Source organism: Oryx dammah, unplaced genomic scaffold (genome assembly GCF_014754425.2).
Source record: "Oryx dammah isolate SB20612 unplaced genomic scaffold, SCBI_Odam_1.1 HiC_scaffold_6, whole genome shotgun sequence".
NCBI classification, from domain to species: Eukaryota; Metazoa; Chordata; class Mammalia; order Artiodactyla; family Bovidae; genus Oryx; species Oryx dammah.
In genome coordinates, this window is record NW_024070190.1 from 12,194,962 (window position 1) to 12,215,240 (window position 20,279).

Below are 20,279 nucleotides of genomic sequence, written 5' to 3' on the forward strand. Positions count from 1 at the left end.
TGAAAACCTGACCAATGAAAAGCAGAACAAAAATGAGTCACTGCAGCCACTTCCACAGAACTCAGCCGGCCTGAGGGCAGAAGGAAACTCATCATTTTGATCATGTTTCTTCTTGGCCTCTTGCATAATCTTTATGCTTTCTAGACAGTTTACTGGTTGTTGAATTCTACACTGTATTCACATAAAAATGCAAAAGCAGTAGGCCAGTGGAGAATGTGACACCTTTTCTTTTTGAAAAAGTTTATGGTATTTTACCAATAGACCAAAACAGCATGTTGTAAGAGGCAGTATCTGCATTCATTCTGAACATGCGAAACAGTAACCTCCAACTTACTGTTGTGAGACTATTCCCTATCACAGCGAAACACTCTTTCTCCTGACGACCAGTACTCCACGTCACTGCATTTAGATTTATGGTTAACATGTTATTTCTAGTGACTTGTTTGTATCAGTTTCACATCTACATATAAATTTTCTATTTTAAAATTGAGGTACCATTTATATATGTCATAGATAAGGCTTTCCCAGCTCTTGGGTTGGCCTCTGTAACTATATATTTGTGAAAGAAGATTATCATTTTTTTTTTACTCATCAGACAATGAAAAGAAAAAAATATAGCAAAAGGAAAACCCTTTCTATACATCATTTACTATAGGCAGGAATCATAATTTTAAGTTAAATGAGGGCCTTTATCAATCATGTCCTTTAGGACCTACATAAAGCCAGTCTGCAACAAAGGTCAATTAAACCAAAGTCGTGCCTCTCTGTAACTTTTACCATTGCCCTTCTCAAAGAAAATGACACAGTGCTTTTAAATGATCCTCATAAAATTGCCAAACATGGACTGTTGGCAAAAAAAAAAAGTAACTTTTAGATGGATTGATATCTACCTAGGACTTGTTCATTAAACCCACCTGCCTGAGTATTGTGACTTGATTGGGGTTTTCTTTATGTGTTACAGCAGTTAATCAAAAGCTATGAAATGAGTATACAAGAGTTTATGATCTAAAGGAGCCTAGGAAAATATTTTATTTTAGTTTGAGAGGGAAAAAGTATATCTCCACTCTTTCTGAGAATATTTTAAAGTCACTCCTGAAGCATTGTGATGGCTTTGTCTAACATTAATAGATTTTTAAAAATGATATGTCTTGGGGTATGGCTATGAATAAAGGGGAGAATGTGTTGCTATGGCAAACCAATTATGGAAGCAACTTACAAAGAAAATCTGAATTGTAACTATGTTTCTATTTATGTAAAATACTGTCCTTACCTTTCAGTCTGTAGTTGCTGTGCACAGCCGCAGTAGTGGCTCTCGGGTTGCTGTGCTGCCATCTTCCTGTCTCCTTCAGTCCCTCATGTGTATATGAACTTTGATGATACAATGGGGCATTTAACAGAGATTACTATGTGCAATACTGTATTTAGTGTTTCTATTTTAATTTTTCTAGGATGTTAATTTATATGAAAATAAAATGCATAATAAAAGAGTTCTGTGCCTATTGTGTATATATAACCTAAAAGTACATGCAAAATATTTATCCCAGAGGGGAATTAAGTTAGAGCATCTGTGTCCAGAGATTTTTGAAAGTTCTTATTTTAGGCTGAACAGTTATTAGTGAATAGTGAAAGTCACTCAGTCGTGTCCGACTCTGCAAACGCATGGACTACACAGTCCATGGAATTCTCCAGGCCAAAATACTAGAGTGGTATTCTAGTATTCTAGAAGCCATTCCCTTCTCCAGGGGATCTTTCCAACCCAGGGATTGAACCCAGGTCTCCTGCATTGCAGGTGGATTCTTTACCAGCTTAGCCATCAGGGAAGCCTGAACAGTTATTAGCAGTTAAGTATTTAACAAATGCTGGTTTGTAAAGATAAAATAATAATTCTGCTACACCAAAACATATTTTCTTAAGTTCAAATTTTCTAAATGCAGTTTTAGGGAAGAAGTATTCCCCACTTTTGGAAATACCAGTATGTTAATACATAAGAAGTCATTTTTCTATAAGTTACAAATTAGTTGCAAAAATTCATATGATGTAGATTAAATGGTGATAAAAATTGAGTTGATCTCAGTGAGGCAGCTCACTTCCCTGGTGGCTCAGACAGTAAAGCATCTGCCTATGATACGGGAGATCAGGGTTCAATCCCTGGGTTGGGAAGATCTCCTGGAGAATGAAATGGCAACCCACTCCAGTATTCTTGCCTGGAAAATCCTATAGATGGAGGAGCCTGGTAGGCTACAGTCCATGGGGTCGCAAAGGGTCGGACAAGACCGAGCAACTTCACTTCACTTCACTTCACTTCAGTGAGGCAGCAGTGAGTGGTGATGTGAAGTGAGATCTAATTCCCTACCCAGGAACTGAACCTGGGTAGCCTGAATGAAAACCAGGAATCCTAGCCACCAGGCCAGCAAGGGCTAGAGGCTAGAAGCTAATTTTCCCTGGATCTTTGCCCCAGTGAAAAATGCATTTAGTATGGAGGCAGAAACTGTAAATGCAGGTACAAAGTTTATTATTAAAGACATAGCACAGCAACACGTGGGAAAGAACATAGAGAAACAGTTGATTTAGTTAAGTCAGAAGCAAGACAGAGATACACACCAGGAGAGAAAGGTTATGGGCACCCCCCACCCTAGTGAGAAGGAGCGCAATAAAGAGGTGGCTAAGTAATTTATATAGGCCAGTTCTTCTGGGTCTTTGTCTTCCTTTCTGCCAATTTTCTGGTTTCTTTTTTCACATCTGACCTATCCTGGGACTCTCCCCTGGTGTGCACACACCCCTCAGCTAAGATGGATCTCGAAGTGGAGGCTTCTTGCTGAAGCAAGACTCATTATGGTCTGGCATTTCCACCTGACTTTTGACCCACAAGGAGCCTTTCTGCACATATGTAGTGTTTCCCTCGTCCCAAAAGGGGGTGGGGGGAGGGGAGATATCATAATCCTTTATTCAAGCAGGATTTTGTCCCTCTTTGTCCTTGCCATGACTATTACTTTAAAGTGTTTATAAGAGACAAACACTGGCTATTTATCATCTTTCTGTTGTTACTACCATTTCAGAGGGCAAACAGGAGGCTGATTGTAAATGCCTCAACTGGAGCCCACCTATCTCGTCTCAGGAAATGTAAACAGAAGGCTAGTTTTAAATGTCTAACCTGGAGTCCTTCTATCTCCTACGTCAGCGTTATGGGAAGACAATAAGGCAGAGAACATGATCCAAAGAGATGGATATAGACAAGGGAATAGAAGGAAAAAAGGAAGCATTATGCTAATAGAAAAGCATTATTGAAGCTAATGGGGGCAAAAAGCTAATGGAAAAGACTTTCTTTTTCTCCGTAAATCATCTTTGAGTTTAGGTCTAATTTAATTTTTCACTATAAATTTTTCATTACCTATACGTTGGCTTGTCATCTACTTTGTGCCAAGGCCTGTACTCATCACTGACATTTAAAAATGAAAAGAAAGAGGGAGAAATAGGTAAAGGGCCCACTGTTTGGTGAGGAACTGAAAATAAATTTTTGGCGGTGAGCACGGTGATGTGTGTGTGAAGTCGACATACAAGGCACACATGAGAGTTATGTAATGTTATAAATCACTGTTACCACAATTAAAATAATTTGAAAAATTAAAAAGGATAACAATATCAAGTTGGAGTGGGGAGGAGTGTACAGCAGCAATTAAGTTATTGTAATGCCCAGTTCAAAGAGTAAAAAATGCTAAATCCAGAGGGATGAGGATGAGGTGAGGGCTGGGGAGAAGAGAGGTCTCTGGGGGCACAGGGAGCTTCACTTTTCTCAGTTCCTGCAAGCAGGTGAGCCTGATGGAGGGAAGACGGTGCAGAGGGGAAAGGATGATGAGAGATGGCACCAGAGATGCAGAAAAGGACGTGGTGGCAAGAACTAGGGTAAGTTTGTTACGGTTTGGGATGGGGAATGCCCAGAGGTCACGTGGAGGCAAGGGGGGGCGGGCGAGGGCACTGACGTGACACAGGAGCCTGTTTCAAGTGCCATCCTAAAAGTTCCAAGTGGGTATTTGGTCGAGATGATGAAACATTTCTAAGGAAGGTAACAAGCTGGAGAAAGAGAATGTCAACCAGAAGCTGAAGAGCCTGCCACCCCCCTTGGAAGAACTGGCTCCACGGATGGCAGGAGGTGGTGAGGGGCCGAGCAGGGCAAACCTAAAGGACGATGAGCAACCTCCAGCATCAGTCACAGCAGTGGCAGGACCCGCGTTCCAGGTGGCCCAGCCCGCCCTGCTGCAGCATGGAGGACGGGGTCTGTAGCTTAAAGGGGCAACTGTGGCTCAAAGCAGGAATGGATGCAGGTGAGACACTACCAGTACAGATGGAAACCTGGACGAAGAAAAGACATGGTAAGGAGGTAAAACACATGTGAGGGCGTCTTGAATTGTCAGATGTAAAAACAAGAAAGCAGAATGACCTTACCATGACAGGCTGGTCTCTGGACTGTAATTTGGCAAAGCCTGGCTCCTGGCATCAGTGAGGCCATATAGGAAAGGGGTCCATTAAGTTCCTTCACAACCATTAGTGCCTGGAGAACCTTCTCTGCTGAGCGTACCAAAAAAGGCAGCTCTCTGAGCCTTCATCCCCTTAGTTAGTTAGGTAATGTTAGTCGCTCAGCTGTGTTCAACTCTTTGCGACCCCATGAACTGTGGCCTGCCAAGCTCCTCTGTCCATGGACTTCTCCAGGCAACAGTACTGGAGTGGGTAGCCATTCCTTTTTTCCAGGGGGATCGTCTCGACCCAGGGGTCAAACCCAAGTCTCCTGCGTGGCAGGCAGATTGTTTACCATCTGAGACACTAGGGAAGCCCAAAACCCTACAACACCCAGTATTCCCTATCCAAGTGCTAACCAGGCCCAACCCTAACTTAGCTTCCAAGACCAGAGGCGATGCAATGCATTCAGGGTATTATGGCTGTAGACTGGCTTCATTCTCTGCAGGGCACTTATCACTCTCTGAAGTAATACAGTTGTAATAGGGCTGGGGCAGGCGGAGCTGCAGTGCCAAACAGCCACTGGTCAGCATTGCAGAGGGCACCAACCCCTCCCCTTGTGTATCAAAGGAGCCCCAATTGGGTCTGATGGATTGAGTGGCTAGTCTGCCGTCTTCTTGGTCTGCTAGCTTTCCAATTAAAATCATTATTCCTTGTTCCAACACTTCCTCTCCCAATTTATTGGCCTGTTGTGCAGTGAGCAGAATGAGCTTGGGCTCTCTAACTTTTCCTGCTCTTCTTGTCTGTGCACTGACAAGTCCTACACCGTTTTCATGATTACAGCTTCATGACATTGAAGTCAAAGCATAAGATGCCTCCAGCCAGTTCTCATTTCTGAGGATTCCTTTGACTATTTCCACATGAATATTAAGAGGATTTGCTCTATTTCTGTGAAAAATGCCATTGAAAGTTAGGCAAAGAATGCATTCACAGTGGACATTGCTTTGCAAAGAAAGGACATTTTAAAAACACTAATTCTTCCATTCTATGAGCATGGGATATCTTTCTATTTATTGGCTTCTTCTTCATTTTCTTCATCAACATCTGAAAGTGTTCAGTGTGCAGGTCTTAGAAACCCTTGGTTAAATTCGTTACTTGGTATTTTGTTCTTTTTGATGCAGTTGTCAATTGGATCGTTTTCTTTCTCTTTCTGATGGTTCATTTTTTGTGTTTAGAAGTACAGTTGATTTGTATGTATTGATTTTGTACCATTACTGAATTCATGTATTAGTTCCAATGGTGTTTTAATGGAATTATGTAGAGAATTATAACTCAAAAATCCCACTGTTTCTATCACATCCAGGTCATTCACAACATGGAAGACAAAGTGGCTCCTACTGGCATCTTCCCACAGTGCCTGTCAATTGCACGGGGCAATCAGGTTCGTGAGTTTGTAAGAAGTGGATCTAGGTAACAAGGCTTGCCCTCTATTAGGAAGTGTGATGTTTTCTCTGATTTTCTGGTGTGGTATTGATAAGGTGTTTTGGAAAGTTTTTGACTTTGCCATAATTCCAAACGTACAGAAACCTGCGGTAGCAGAACAAAGTCTTGTGTATCTACACACTCAGATTTCCCAGCCTTCCTTACTTGAGTGCATTTGCCACTTCACACAAGATCCTCCAGTGAGTTTTACCCAAGACAGGGCAAGTGTTCTTCCAGGGAACCAGCATGTAGTGTCCAAACGAGGCAATTACATGGTTTCCATGTTACAATCCAACCCAAGGCCCATTTCAACTTTCACCAGCTGCCCCAACTTTAGGGAAACGTCTTTCCCCATTCTGATCCAGGTTTCTTTTCCTGGAACCATGATTGATACTTTTCCTCATTTTCACAACCTTGATGGATACAAAGTGCACAAGGTAAATACGACCTGAGTCGTAACATAAATATGGCCTTTTCTGTATTATAACATGTATTGGGACTTTATGTATTTTGTGTGTTTGTGTAGGTGTATGTGATTAATTGTACAGATTATTTACCATTTAAGACATTTTAAGTACACTGTTCTGTGGCATTAACCACACTCCCATTGTTGTACAAATGTCTTCTCCATCCATGTTCAGAACTTTTCTGTTTTCACCAGTGAAACTGTGTGCTCATTAAAGACAAATTTACCTCAGCCCCTGGCCATTGCACTCTACTTTCTGCCTTTGAATTTGACTTCTGTGTGTGTACCTCATATAAGTGAAATCATGTCATTTTGTTCTGCTTGTGACAGTTACCTCATTTATAATGGCTTCCAGGTTTCCGTTCTCAATAGCACGTCAGAATCCCTTCTTTTTTTAGGCTGAGTCTCATTCCTTTGCATGTATGCCACCACATTTATTTGGCCCCCTCATCCACGGTGGACAGTTGGGTCACTGGCGCCTTTTGCTACTGTGATGCATACTGCTCTTGGTGGGGTGTACTCATAGGTGCCCAGCCCCTGTCCCCAGTCTGTTGGGGTATGCTCTGATGTGGATGTGACGGATCACAGGTAAACCCTGTGAGGGAGCTTCGAGGAACCGGCACACTGTTTTCCACATAGCCTGCACCATTCCACTTGATTTCTTTTATGGAAAAATAATAATGGTTTATGGATCTACTCCAATTGCTTTATCTGTTTACCCACTGGTGAGTATTTGCACCATTTCTCCCTTTTGGGTCTTATAAAGAGTGTTGCTAACAATATATGTGAACAGCTGTTTTCACTTCTTTGGGGTATATATCCAAGAGTAGAGTTGTTGAGCCATATGGTAATTTTACATTCATATCATAGACATATGTTGAATCCTTTTCCATTTGCACAAGTAATGTTTAAAGGTTCCAGCTTCTCTGCATTGTTGCCAACATTTGGTTTTTTATGGTTTTTAAAAAGATATTTATTTCTTTGGCTTCATCAGGTCTTAATTGGGGCAGGCAGGGTCTTCCTTGTGTCATGAGGTATCTTTTTATCGTGTGCTATTGTGCACAGGGTCTCTAGTTGTATTATGCAGACTCTAGACCAAGCAGGCTCAGTAGTTGTGGGGCATAGACTTAGTTGCTGCGAGGCACGTGGGATCTTCCCGGACCAGGGATTGAACCCATGTCTCCTGCATTGGCAGGTGGATTCTTTATCAGTGAGCTACCAGGGAAGCCCTACCCCCATGTTTTATTGAAGAGTTTATACAGTCATGTCTTGGTACCCTTGGGGAATTGGTTCCAGAATACCCTAATGTTGGTATACTCAAGTCTCCTATATAAAATGGAATGGTATTTGCAAATAACCTGGGCAAATATCCTCTTGTATACCTTAAATAAAATCTAGATTACTTATAATAACTAATACATATAATCACAGGATAAATGTTATAAATGCAATGTGAATGCTATGTAAATAGTTGCTGGCATGTGGCAAATTCAATGTTTTCCTTTTGAAACTCTTTGGAAATTTTTTTTCTTATAGTTTTGATCTGGAGTTTTGTCAGGAAGCATTTAACAGGCTTCCTGTGTGCTCTTTTGGATCTGTCATGAATCCTCTGTTCCTTATTAATTCCTGAATATTCAGGAATTAAGAGGAATTGGCAAGCTGCTCCCGGGGCTGAAGAATGCATGCATTTCCTTCGTTAGTTTTTCCATACGGTGATAAGTAACTATTTACGACCCTCTTCCTTTTTATGAACCTTATGCTAAAAGTGATTATTTACAACCCTCTCTCTTTGATATGGATTACCTTATGTTTCCTTGATAATTTGTAAGTCTGGACTTTTGATTTTTATCTTTGCTGAAAATAGCTACCTTGTAAGACAGTATATATACCCACACTATGTTGAATAAAACACCTTTGCTCCATCAGAGCTTGGGTCCCTGTGTCTTTCTTTCTTTTTCTTTCTCTCTCTGGCTAATTCTTTGGAGCGCAGAAGCCCATTGAGCTCACTTTCTTGCCTGGGCTTCTAAGACCCTCTCAAGAAGGCACACTGTGCCTTCACCCCCTCAAGAGGGCACCAGGTACCTACGTGAAGCAGCACAAGTTCTGTGCCAAGAGCTTTATTGGTTTTCTGCGTAAACCAAGGAATATCAGCCCCCTTCTCACTCTCTTTTACTTTCTTATCGTCGACTCCAGACCACCAGGTTCTGGTCCATTAAAGGACCTCAACAGAGTTTGAATCCATGGATGTGGAACCCATAGATACAAGGGGCTGACTTCAATTTTACTTTTTACATTTAAGCCTTTTATATATTTTGAGATACTTTTTAGTATGTGGCATGAGCTAAGGGTCCAATTTCATTCTGCTGCATGTGGATAGCCAATTGCCTAGCAATGCCATTTGTTGAAAACACCATTTCCCCCCAATTTAGTTCTGTGGACTATTGTGTAAAATGAGCTCATTATGAATGGAAGGTGTATTTCTGGAATCTCAAGTCAATACCATTCATGTATATGTATAATATATTCATGTGTGTGTGTGTGTGTGTGTGTGTGTGTGTATACACACAAGGGCTTCCCTGGTGGCTCAGCTGGTGAAGAATCCGCCTGCAACGCAGGAGACCTGGGTTTGATCCCTGGATTGGGAAGATCCCCTGGAGGAAGGCATGGCAACCCACTCCAGTATTCATCCTTGGAGAATCCCCATGGACAGAGGGGGCTGGCGGGCTATAGTCCATAGGGTCACAAAGAGTCAGACACAACTGAAGCAACTTAGCATGCATGCACACATACACACAGGAATTCATGTGTGTATACACACACACACACACAATTTCATATATATATATATACACACACAGGACTTCCCTGGTGGCTCACGGTAAAGCATCTGCTTACAATGCATGAGACCCAGGTTCGATCCCTGGGTCAGGAAGATCCTCTGGAAAAGGAAATGGCAAACCACTCTAGTACTCTTACCTGGAAAATACCATGGACAGAGGAGCCTGGTAGGCTACAGTCCATGGAGTCACAAAGAGTCGGACACGACTGAGCGACTTCACTTTTACTTTATACATACATATGAATTAATGTATACACACACACACACAGTAATTCTTGTGTATATATATATATATGTGTGTGTGTGTGTGTATATATATATAAACATGTGTATGTATATATATATATATATATACATGAATTCATAATATATACACATACACAAATTCACACATATATATATTCATACACACATGAATTCATGTATATGTACATGTGTATACATACACACACTCCTGTATATATATATATTTATTTATTTATTTAATTTATACATACATGAATTCATGTATATGTGCATGTGTGTGTATACACACACACACAAATGGAATATGTGTGTGCGTCCTGTGTGTGTGGTGCATTAAAAGTCAAAGCTCATGATCTAGGCAACCAAACCCATGATTATGTAGGTTTTCTTCTGTATTATTTATAGTTTATTTATTATTATTCTGTATTGTTTGTAGTTTACTATTTTAAATTTTTTTGTGGTCAGTGTTGAATGACTTTTGGTGAAAGTTGTCAAATTTGTGTCTAATTTCATTTCATTGTGTATGTTTTCTAATTGTTCTATAACTATTTTTCCTAGAGGTCCCATGATATTTGCCTCCATCCTTTTGAATTTCCAGCATGCAGTGGATTCAGTCGGACCACCAGCAGGAATCTAGGCCTCCCCTGAGCTAGGAATGGCTACGGCCTGCATTTCCTAGTTAGCCACCTCTCTTACCAGTGCAGGGCCTCCGGATTCTGCCCCCAGACTCGGCCCTGTGCACAGCCTACAGGACATGGGCCTACTCAGGACCTACCTGGGGTTTGGCTTCAGGACAACACAGAGCTGCGTCCACACTGAGAGGAGCTCAGTTCCCTCAGGAGCTCAGTTTCGACAGGAGGCCATGGGAAGAAAAGGTGAAGAAACAGTGAGAAGCTTCCTGTGCCTGGCTGGCTGTCTGGAGGGGCACTGTCTTCAGAGAACCCAGCAGAGGAAGGGCTTGATGTAGAAAACTGTGGGTTTGGATTAGCTTTGTGTGCAGTGCAGACAGTGTCCAGTGTCCTTTGGCTTGTGATGTTCTGTTTTCCAGGCAATTTATTGAGGGGACCTTCCTTTCCCAGGTGTATGTCTTTGGCAGACTTGTCATCAGTTAACTGACCACATATTAGCAGGTTTTTTCCCTTGGTTCTCCCTGCTAATATTCTGGCTAGTTTCCTCTTTCTGTGCCATTTCTACATGGTTTGGTTACCATAGCCGCATAAGATGGTTTGAAGTCGGAGTGAGTTTCCTCCAGCTACTGTTCTCCTTTCTCAGGAGCCCCTTCGCTGTTCAGGGTCCTTTGTGGTTCCATGCAACTGTCAGGATTGTTTGTTCAGTTTTTGTGAAAAATACCATTGGAAGTATGGTTGGAATTGCATTGAATGTGTGTGCTGTTTGGGTTAGAATGGACATTTTAGCACTAAGCAGTCTTTCCATCCATGAGCACAGGATCTCTTTCCTCCGTTTGAGTCTTCAAATTCTTCACCAGTATCTTAATAATTTCAGTGCTCAGGTCTTTCATGTCTCTGGATACCTTTATTCCTAGGTATTTTGTTCTTTTGATGTTATCTTAAATGGGACTGTTTCCTTAAATTCTGTCTCTGATGGTTCAGTATTTGTGTACAGGAACACAGCTGAGATTTATGTATTCATTTTGGGTCCTGTGGCTCTACTGAATTCATATATTCTGAGAGATTTTTGGTGGATTGATCTCGAAAGCTAGAACTAGAAATCCCACTGTTTCTACCACATCCAGGTCATCTACAACACCCAAGAGATGGTGACTCCTAATAGAATTTTCCCACAGTGTCCGTTACAATCATGTGAAACCCTACAAGGGCGAATTGTATCATCACTTGGGGTGAGTAGGATCTGGGTAGGACCTGACCTCTCTAGCCATGTTTGATATTGTCTTGACTTTTCTGTCCTATTGACATGGTTGTTTTGAGACGTAATTTATTTTTCAGTCATTTGAAACTTACAGAAAATGTTCAATAGCAAGACTCAAGGTATTCATATTGGCCCCTTCATACAAAATACTCCAGTGTGTTTTATCCTAAACAAGGATACTCTTCCAGGAACCCAGCACATATCCCCGAAATGAGGATTATGAAACCATCTTCTAACCATCTGATCCATAGGTCCACTTCAACTTTCACCAGCTGTCTCAACTCTATGGTAGTATCTTCTTTCATTCTGATTTGGTTTTCTTTCTTTTATCTGGAACCTTGATTGAGACTTTCTCTCATATTCAAATCCTGGACGGATTTAAAGCATCAGATGTGCATGTGATCTGGGTGGCTTCTTTCACTTAGGATGTTGTCAGTGTTCATCCATGCTGTAGCTTGTATCACTCCTACATTTTTTCATTGTTATTAAAAACACATAACAACAGGTACCTTACAGTCAACATGATGTAAGGAAGGATAAGACAGGGGATGAGAAGCACAAGCAGTGAGCACCTCTCAGGCTTTTAGGAGAAAGGTGTCGGAAATGTCTCCACACTGGCTAGGCAGAGCCCATAGGAGGCAAATGAATGGAAAAGCAAGCTGTGACATCTAATCTCCCCACTGCCAGCCCCACAACCCCAGGTTCCAATCTACCAGCCCTACTGTGCACAACCAGACACCAAAAGGAAGATACATAGACTCTTGACTTAGGAAGCCAGACCCCATGTTGGGGTCACACAGCGTGGTCACATGATCATGATGGACTCCATGCTCACGTCGCCTGTCCTCACAGAAACATCCACAGGTCACTACATGGGGCTTTCTGGGGCACTTGTGAATATGAGAAACTGCAGTGGTAAAAGGAGAGAAGGCACAGACGGGAGCATGGATGTGGGGTGGTCTACAAATTATCAAAGACCTGAGGTCCTTGATACTAGGAGTTTGAAAAAGGTTTCTTAATATGTAAATGGGAAAAGGAGGCCCATTTAATAAATGGTGCTCAGACAATTTGGCATCCAATTGGAAAACAAAACTGGATTCCCTACCTCAAAAAATACCACCAAAGCAATTATAGGCATATTAGGAACCTATATTTGAAAGGGAAAACTTTACAACTTTAAGGACAATTTTAATGAGGGTGTATTTTTTTAATTGAAGTAAAGTTGATTTATAAGGCTGTTTTAGTTTCACAGGTATAGGAAAGTGATTCGGTTATTCAGTGATTTGTGTCTGAGACGCTCCTCAGACAAAATTCACTCCCTTTGGGAGGCCACTGGGCAATAACCAGTACTCAACTAACAGTCCTGTAAACCCATAGCAGCAGGTGGAGATGCTCAGTGGATGTTTGTTGACTGAATAAATGACTGCAATCACAGACTGAAAACAAGCCTTGAGGCTGGGAGGGGATCCCCAATCCTGTCTCCAAACAGGAGGGCTTGATCCTGTTTGGTGTGGGTGGGTGAAATGGGGCTTGGGAAGGGAAGAGACCCATCACAAAGCATTTTGTAAGTAGGGGAAACTGGGTATGTGAGGAGGATGTAAGCAGGTACAGCCCAGAAACATCACGGCAGGTTCTTCAGTTGTGCCCTCACCGCTGCTCTTGGGGCATCACACTGTCTCCTCCCTGAAACATGCTGAACAGCGCACAGGTTTCCCAGAGGGGGTGGTCACATAACCTCCACCTGACCAATCAGCATGTTCCATCCTCCCTGGACACCTGTGATTGACTCGGGGCTGGACAAGTGACTACTCAGGGCATATGCTGGAATCCTGGGGAATGGAGGTTTATTTCCATTAGGAGCAGGGGATACCTAAGGTCAGCCTTCAGCAGTTGGAGGGATGTGACATCAGCTTGTCACAGTTGGTGGCCTTGTTCCATAAAGGCAGAGCTACTTGGGTGAGGATGACATCAGTAAACAGAGCTGAGAGGTGGGAAAAGACAATTCCTGCTGATGTCCCTGAGACCCAGCTACAGTCCAGCCAGAAGCTATGCTCGTGGACTTAGTTATAATCATTCTTTCCTGTTTGTTTGTTAGCTTGTTTGTGCCCCTTTGGGTTTGATGTCCAGCTGGCTAAGTGGAGACCCTGGGACTGCCACAGTGTGGGTTTCATCTGGCCTCAGGGAAGAAATTCCATATAACATTGCAAGACTTATTTTAATCTGGAGATCTGAATAGACTCAGTCTGCTGGGGCCAGCTATTAACTCTAGGATTCCCCTAATTAGTCCTCACAGGGTTAGTCCTGTTAAGGTAGCAAGCAGCTCCTGTCCCCGATTAGAGGACAAGACAGAGGTTCAGAGAAGGGAGGTAGCCAGGCTACAGTGAGGAAGTGTGCAGCCAACAGAACCCCCAGATCCTGCTCCCTGAACTCTGGGAAGCCACATGGTGGGGCTTGTCCATGTGAAGGGGCTAAGGCACCCAGCCCCACACAGGCTACCCTGGGGTCCTAAGGATTGGAAACTGCCATGTGGCTGCTTTGAAACTCAAAAAGAGCAATTCATACTGAAGGAAGGAGGGGGCTTTACTTCACCAGACCCCAACCCCCCCTCTAACACCCTCTAAACCTGTACCCCTTTCTCCTTTGCTTGTCAATTACATAGTCATGCTCATGTGACCATATGCAGATGACACAACAATTATGGAATACAGCAAAGAAGAACTAAAGAGCCTCTTGATGAAACTGAAAGAGGAGAGTGAAAAGGCTCGCTTAAAACTGGACAGTTCTTGGGTCACTGGCTCCCATCTGGAGCTGCTAAAGGGGATACTCCCCCCATCATACCCAGGGAATTCTTCTTTGGAGCCTTAGGGTCTGTATTCTCCTCTTGCACACAAGGCCTTTTCCAGAATATACAGGGAACCTCACTCAGTTTGAACAGGACGCATCTTTCACTCTCCATATCTCCCTTGAAACTCAGTTCCAGTCCTCCTTTCTCTACATTTCAGCCTCCCGTGGTGCCAGAAGAGAGACCCACTGACAAACGATAGCACAGGAAGGCAGTTGGGAAGCTCTGCTTACAAGGGACCCTGCTTTTCATGCTATAGAGGTAGTGAAGCCACCAGGGTCTGGAAGCAGTCCTTGGGCCAAACTGAATCCCCAAGAGTTTTGACAGCTCAGGCTTCCAGCCATGGTAGGGATGCGGCAAGGTCCCTGAGGTTCTGAAGGCCCATAGTGTGCAGGCTCAGGGTGCACAGAGCAAAGGCCGAGGCCTGCCCGGTGGTGTTCACAGACCACTTACAGACAAGCCAGCCAGGCCAAAAAGACACCATAGTGCCTGAGCTGCTTTCATGGGTGAAGGGTGTGGGGGCAGAGGCAGAGACCCAAGTCTGCTGGAAACTCCTTAAGGACAGACAGTTTTCAACTAGGATTTGAGGCTATATCATTTAGTTATGTCTTTGGCTAAAATGATAGAAATCCATACTTACAGTGGCTTCAGCTACATCATTTCAGTCTCTCAGTTGTGTCTGACTCTTTGTGACCCCATGCTCACATGCCAGGCTTCCCTGTCCATCAGCGACTCCCAGAGTTCAACCAAACTCATGTCCATCTAGTCGATGATGCCACCCAACCATCTCATCCTCTGTCATTCCCTTCTCCTCCTGCCTTCAATCTTTCCCAGCATCAAGAGTCTTTTCCAATGAGTCAGTTCTTTGCATCAGGTGGCCGAAGTAGTGGAGCTTCAGCATCAGTCCTTCCAAATAAATATTCAGGACTGATCTCCTTTAGGATGGACTGGTTTGATCTGCTTGCAGTCCAAGGGACTCTCAAGAGTCTTCTCCAGCACCACAGTTCAAAAGCATCAATTCTTCAGCAGTCAGCTTTCTTTATAGTTATAGTCCAACTCTCACATCCATACATGACTATCAGAAAAACCATAGCTTTGACTAGATGGAACTTTGTTGGCAAAGTAACGTCTCTGCTTTTTTTTTTATATAAACTTATTTATTTTAATTGGAGGCTAATTACAATATTGTATTGGTTTTGCCATACATCAACATGAATCCGCCACGGATGTACACATGTTCCCCATCCTGAACCCCCCTCCCACCTCCCTCCCCATACCATCCCTCTGGGTCTGCTTTTTAATACACTGTCTAGGTTGGTCATGGCTTTTCTTCCAAGGAGCAAACGTCTTTTGATTTCATGGCTGCAGTCACCATCTGCAGTGATTTTGAAGCCCAAGAAAATAGTCTGCCACTGTTTCCACTGTTTCCCCATCTATTTCCCATGAAGTGATGGGACCAGATGCCATGATCTTAGTTTTCTGAATGTTGAGTTTTAAGCCAGCTTTTCCACTCTACTCTTTCACTTTCATCAAGAGGCTCTTTAGTTCTTCTTCACTGTCTTCCATAATAGTTGTATCATCTGCATATCTGAGGTTATTCATATTTCTTCTAACAACCCTGATTCCAGCTTGTGCTTCATCCAGCCCACCATATCACAGGATATACTCTGAATATAAGCTAAATAAGCAGGGTGACAGTATACATCCTTGATGTTCTCCTTTCCCAATTTGGAACCAGTGCATTGTTCCACGTCCCACTCTAACTGTTTCTTCTTGACCTGCATACAGATTTCTGAGGAGGCAGGTAAGATGGTCTGGTAGTCCCACCAGTGGAAGAATTTTTTATAGCTTGTTGTGACCCATACAGTCAAAGGCTTTGGCTTAGCCAATAAAGCAGAAATAGATGTATTTTCTGGAAATCTCTTGCTTTTTCTATGATCCAACAGATTTTGGCAATTTGATCTCTGGTTCCTCTGCCTTTTCTAAAACCAGCTTGAACATCTGGAAGTTCATGGTTCACGTATTGCTGAAGCCTGGCTTGGAGAATTTTGAGCATTACTAGCATGTGAGATGAGTGCAATTGTGTGGTAGTTTGAGCATTCTTTGGCATTGCCTTTTTTGGGGATTGGAATGAAAACGGACCTTTTCCAGTCCTGTGGACACTGCTGAGTTTTCCAAATTTGCTGGCATATTGAGTGCAGCACTTTCAGAGCATCATCTTTTAGGAGTTAAAATAGCTCAACTGGAATTCTATCACCACCACTAGCTTTGTTCATAGTAATGCTTCCTAAGGCCCACTTGACTTCACATTCCAGGATGTCTGGCTCTAGGTGAGTGATCACACCATCGTGATTATCTGGGTCGTGAAGATCTTTTTTGTACAGTTCTTCTGTGTATTCTTGCTACCTCTTCTTAATATCTTCTGCTTCTGTTAGGTCCATACCATTTCTGTCCTTTATTGAGCCCATTTTTGCATGAAATGTTCCCTTGGTATCTCTAAATTTCTTGAAGAGATGTCTAGTCTTTCCCATTCTGTTGTTTTCCCCTATTTCTTTGCATTGGTCTCTGAGGAAGGCTTTCTTATCTCTCCTTGCTATTCTTTGGAACTCTGCATTCAGATGCTTATATCTTTCTGTTTCTCCTCTGCTTTTCACTTCTCTTCTTTTCACAGCTATTTATAAGGCCTCCCCAGACAGCCATTTTGCTTTTTTTGCATTTCTTTTCCATGGGGATGGTCTTGATCCCTGTCTCCTGTACAATGTCATGAACATCCATCCATAGTTCATCAGGCACTCTATCTATCAGATCTAGTCCCTTAGATCTATTTCTCACTTCCACTGTATAATCACAAGGAACTTGATTTAGGTCATACTGAATGGTCCAGTGTTTTTCCCTACTTTTACAATTTATGTCTGAGTTTGGCAGTAAGGAGTTCATGATCTGAGCCACAGTCAGCTCCCAGTCTTGTTTTTGCTAACTGTATAGCACTTCTCCATCTTTGGCTGCAAAGAATATAATCAATCTGATTTCGGTGTCGACCATCTGGTGATGTCCACGTGTAGAGTCTTCTCTTGTGTTGTTGGAAGAGGGTGTTTGCTATGACCAGTGTGTTCTCTTGGAAACACTCTATTAGCCTTTGACCTGCTTCATTCTGTATTTCAAGGCCAAATTTGCCTGTTACTCCAGGTGTTTCTTGACTTCCTACTTTTGCATTCCAGTCCCCTAGAATGAAAAGGATGTCTTTTTTGTGTGTTAGTTCTAAAAGGTCTTAGGTCTTCATAGAACCATTCAACTTCAGCTTCTTCAGCATTACTGGTTGGGGCATATACTTGGATTACTGTGATATTGAATGGTTTGCCTTGTTAACGAACAGAGATCATTCTGTCGTTTTTGAAATTGCATCCAAGTACTGCATTTCAGACTCTTTTGTTGACCATGATGGCTACCCCATTTCTTCTAAGGGATTCCTGCCCGCAGTAGTAGATAAAATGGTCGTCTGAGTTAAACTCACCCATTCCAGTCCACTTTAGTTTCTCAGTCTTTGGCTGCAAAGAATCCAATCAATCTGCTTTTGTTATCAGCCATCTGTTGATGTCCATGTGTCATCTCTTGTGTTGTTGGAAGAGGGTGTTTGCTATGACCAGTGCATTTTCATGGCAAAACTCTGTTAGACTTTGCCCTGCTTCATTTTATACTCCATGGCCAAACTTGCCTGTTACTCCAGGTATCTCTTGACTTCCTACTTTTGCATTCCAGTTCCCTATGATGAAAAGAACATCTTTGGGGGGTGTTAGTTCTAAAAAAAAAAAAAAAAAAAGCATTATAGAATACTGTAAATAATTGTTCCCTAACAAATCGGATAACTAGATAAAGTGGACAAATTCCTAGAACTACAAATCCTCCCAAGACTGAGTCACAAAGAAATAGAGAATCTGAATAGACATAATTACTAAGGTGATTGAATCACAAAACCCTCTACAGAAAAACTTCTGGGTCCAATTGATGGCTTCACTGATGAATCCTACCAGACATTTAGAGAAGAAGGAACACCAAGCCTCCTCAAAATAACTCAAAAGATTCAGGAGACAGAACACTTCCTAACTCCTTCTGTGAGGCCAGTATTGCCTTGGAACCCCAAAATCTCTGGTGCATCTTCTCGACGGTCATCAAAGGATTTTGAAAAATATCCAACAGAGGGGTTATTTGTCCAGTGACTTGATCTGGTCCTGTAAGATCTTGGTACTTTACTTCAGTCCCAGCCTTTGATTTCATTGGAGGGTAGGGGAGTTGAAGGTTGAATTGATCACCACCAACTGGTGATTTAATCATTTGGCTCATGTGCTGAAACTCCAGGAGGACAGGGTTTGGAGAGCTTCTGTCTTGGTGAAGTTTGGAAATTTGGAAAGTGGAGCCCGTGGAGGGCACAGAAGATCTGTAGCATCTCCGCACATCCTGCCCCCAGAACCTCTTCCATCCTCTGCCCTTGAGTTATAACCTTTTATAGTAACTGCTGATACAGTTGAGCACACTGGTTCCCTGAGCTCTGTGAACCACTCTAGCTAATTAACCCAGGGAGAGTCGTGGGAGCCTGGTTTATAGCCTGTTGGTCAGAAGTACAAGTAACAACCTAGGCTTGCAGTTGGCATCTCAAGCAGAGGCCAGCTCATGGGACAGAGGCCTTAACTATTTCCAGGTAGACAGTGTCGGGGCTGAGTTGAATTGTGGGATGCCCAGCAGGTGTGGAAGAGCTGCTGGGCATACAGAACATCCCCGGTACCACACATACACAAACACACACACACCAGAATTGGGTGCTCAAACCATTACCATGTGAGTTCACAGGGTGAAACAGAGTGTTTTGCACACTTAGGACACAAGCACTCTTCAATATGTCTGCTGCTTCATTAAAAAAAATTGAAGAAAAAAAAAAAAAACCGATGGCAGGGAAGGTGGAAGTGGGATAGATACTATGAGACCAGCCATGAGATGATAACTGTTGAAGATGGGTACATGGGAAGGGGGGTCATTACATTGCTTTGCCTACTTTTGTATACCTCAAAATTTTTCCATAAGAAAAAGTGAAAAGGCAAAATGAAAAAAAAAAACAACCCACAAGAGTGAGTGAATGTGGTGTTGCATCACTGGACTCATGCTGAGTCAGGTGGTGGGCAGGGCATGGGATCAACCAGCTACTCCAAGACAGGCTCACAGGGCTGGACACACTATCCACCCCTTCAGCCAGGACACAGAGATGGGTTCAAGTCATAACCATCCTTATGAGCATGCACCCTCTCCTAGGCAAGAGACCGCTCCCCGCTCCCCCAGAGCATCTGATCAAAGCCATGAACCTCACTCATGGTCAACATGCACATGCTCAACTGCATCTCCAGTCATGGAGCCCGTGTGCATCGGCCACACAGGAAGCAGACACAGCGGAGGCATTTGGGTCAGCTGGCTCTGACTTCACAGCCTTTGTGTGCCCAACCCACTGTCTTTTAACCCTCTGGGGCTGTGCTGGCTTGGGGAAAGAGTGGGCCAGTATGCTCTTCAAGGTCAAGAATGTAAATAACAGTGGAGATGTGCTGTGTTTTCTGAAGCGCTCTGCTGAGAGAAGACAAGGTTCACAGTCAACAGGGAGGGATAGCAGAGGAACCAGAGATCAAATTGCAAACATCCACCGGATCATAGAAAAAGCAAGGGAATTAAAAAAAACAAACCACCACCTACTTCTGCTTCATTGACTATGCTAAAGGTTTTGACTGTGTGGATTACAACAAACTGTGGGAAATTTTGAAAGAGATGGGAATACCAGACCACTTTACCTGCCTCCTAAAAAACTTGTATGCAGGTCAAGAAACAACAGTTATAACCAGTCATGGAACAAAGGACTGGTTCAAAATTGGAAAAGCAATACGTCAAGGCTGTACATTGTCACCCTGCTTATTTAACTTATATGCAAAGCACATCATGTGAAATGCCAGGCTGGATGGGTTACAAGCTGGAATCAAGATTGTTAGCAGAAATATCAACTACCTCAGATATGCAGATGATACCAACTTAATGGCAGA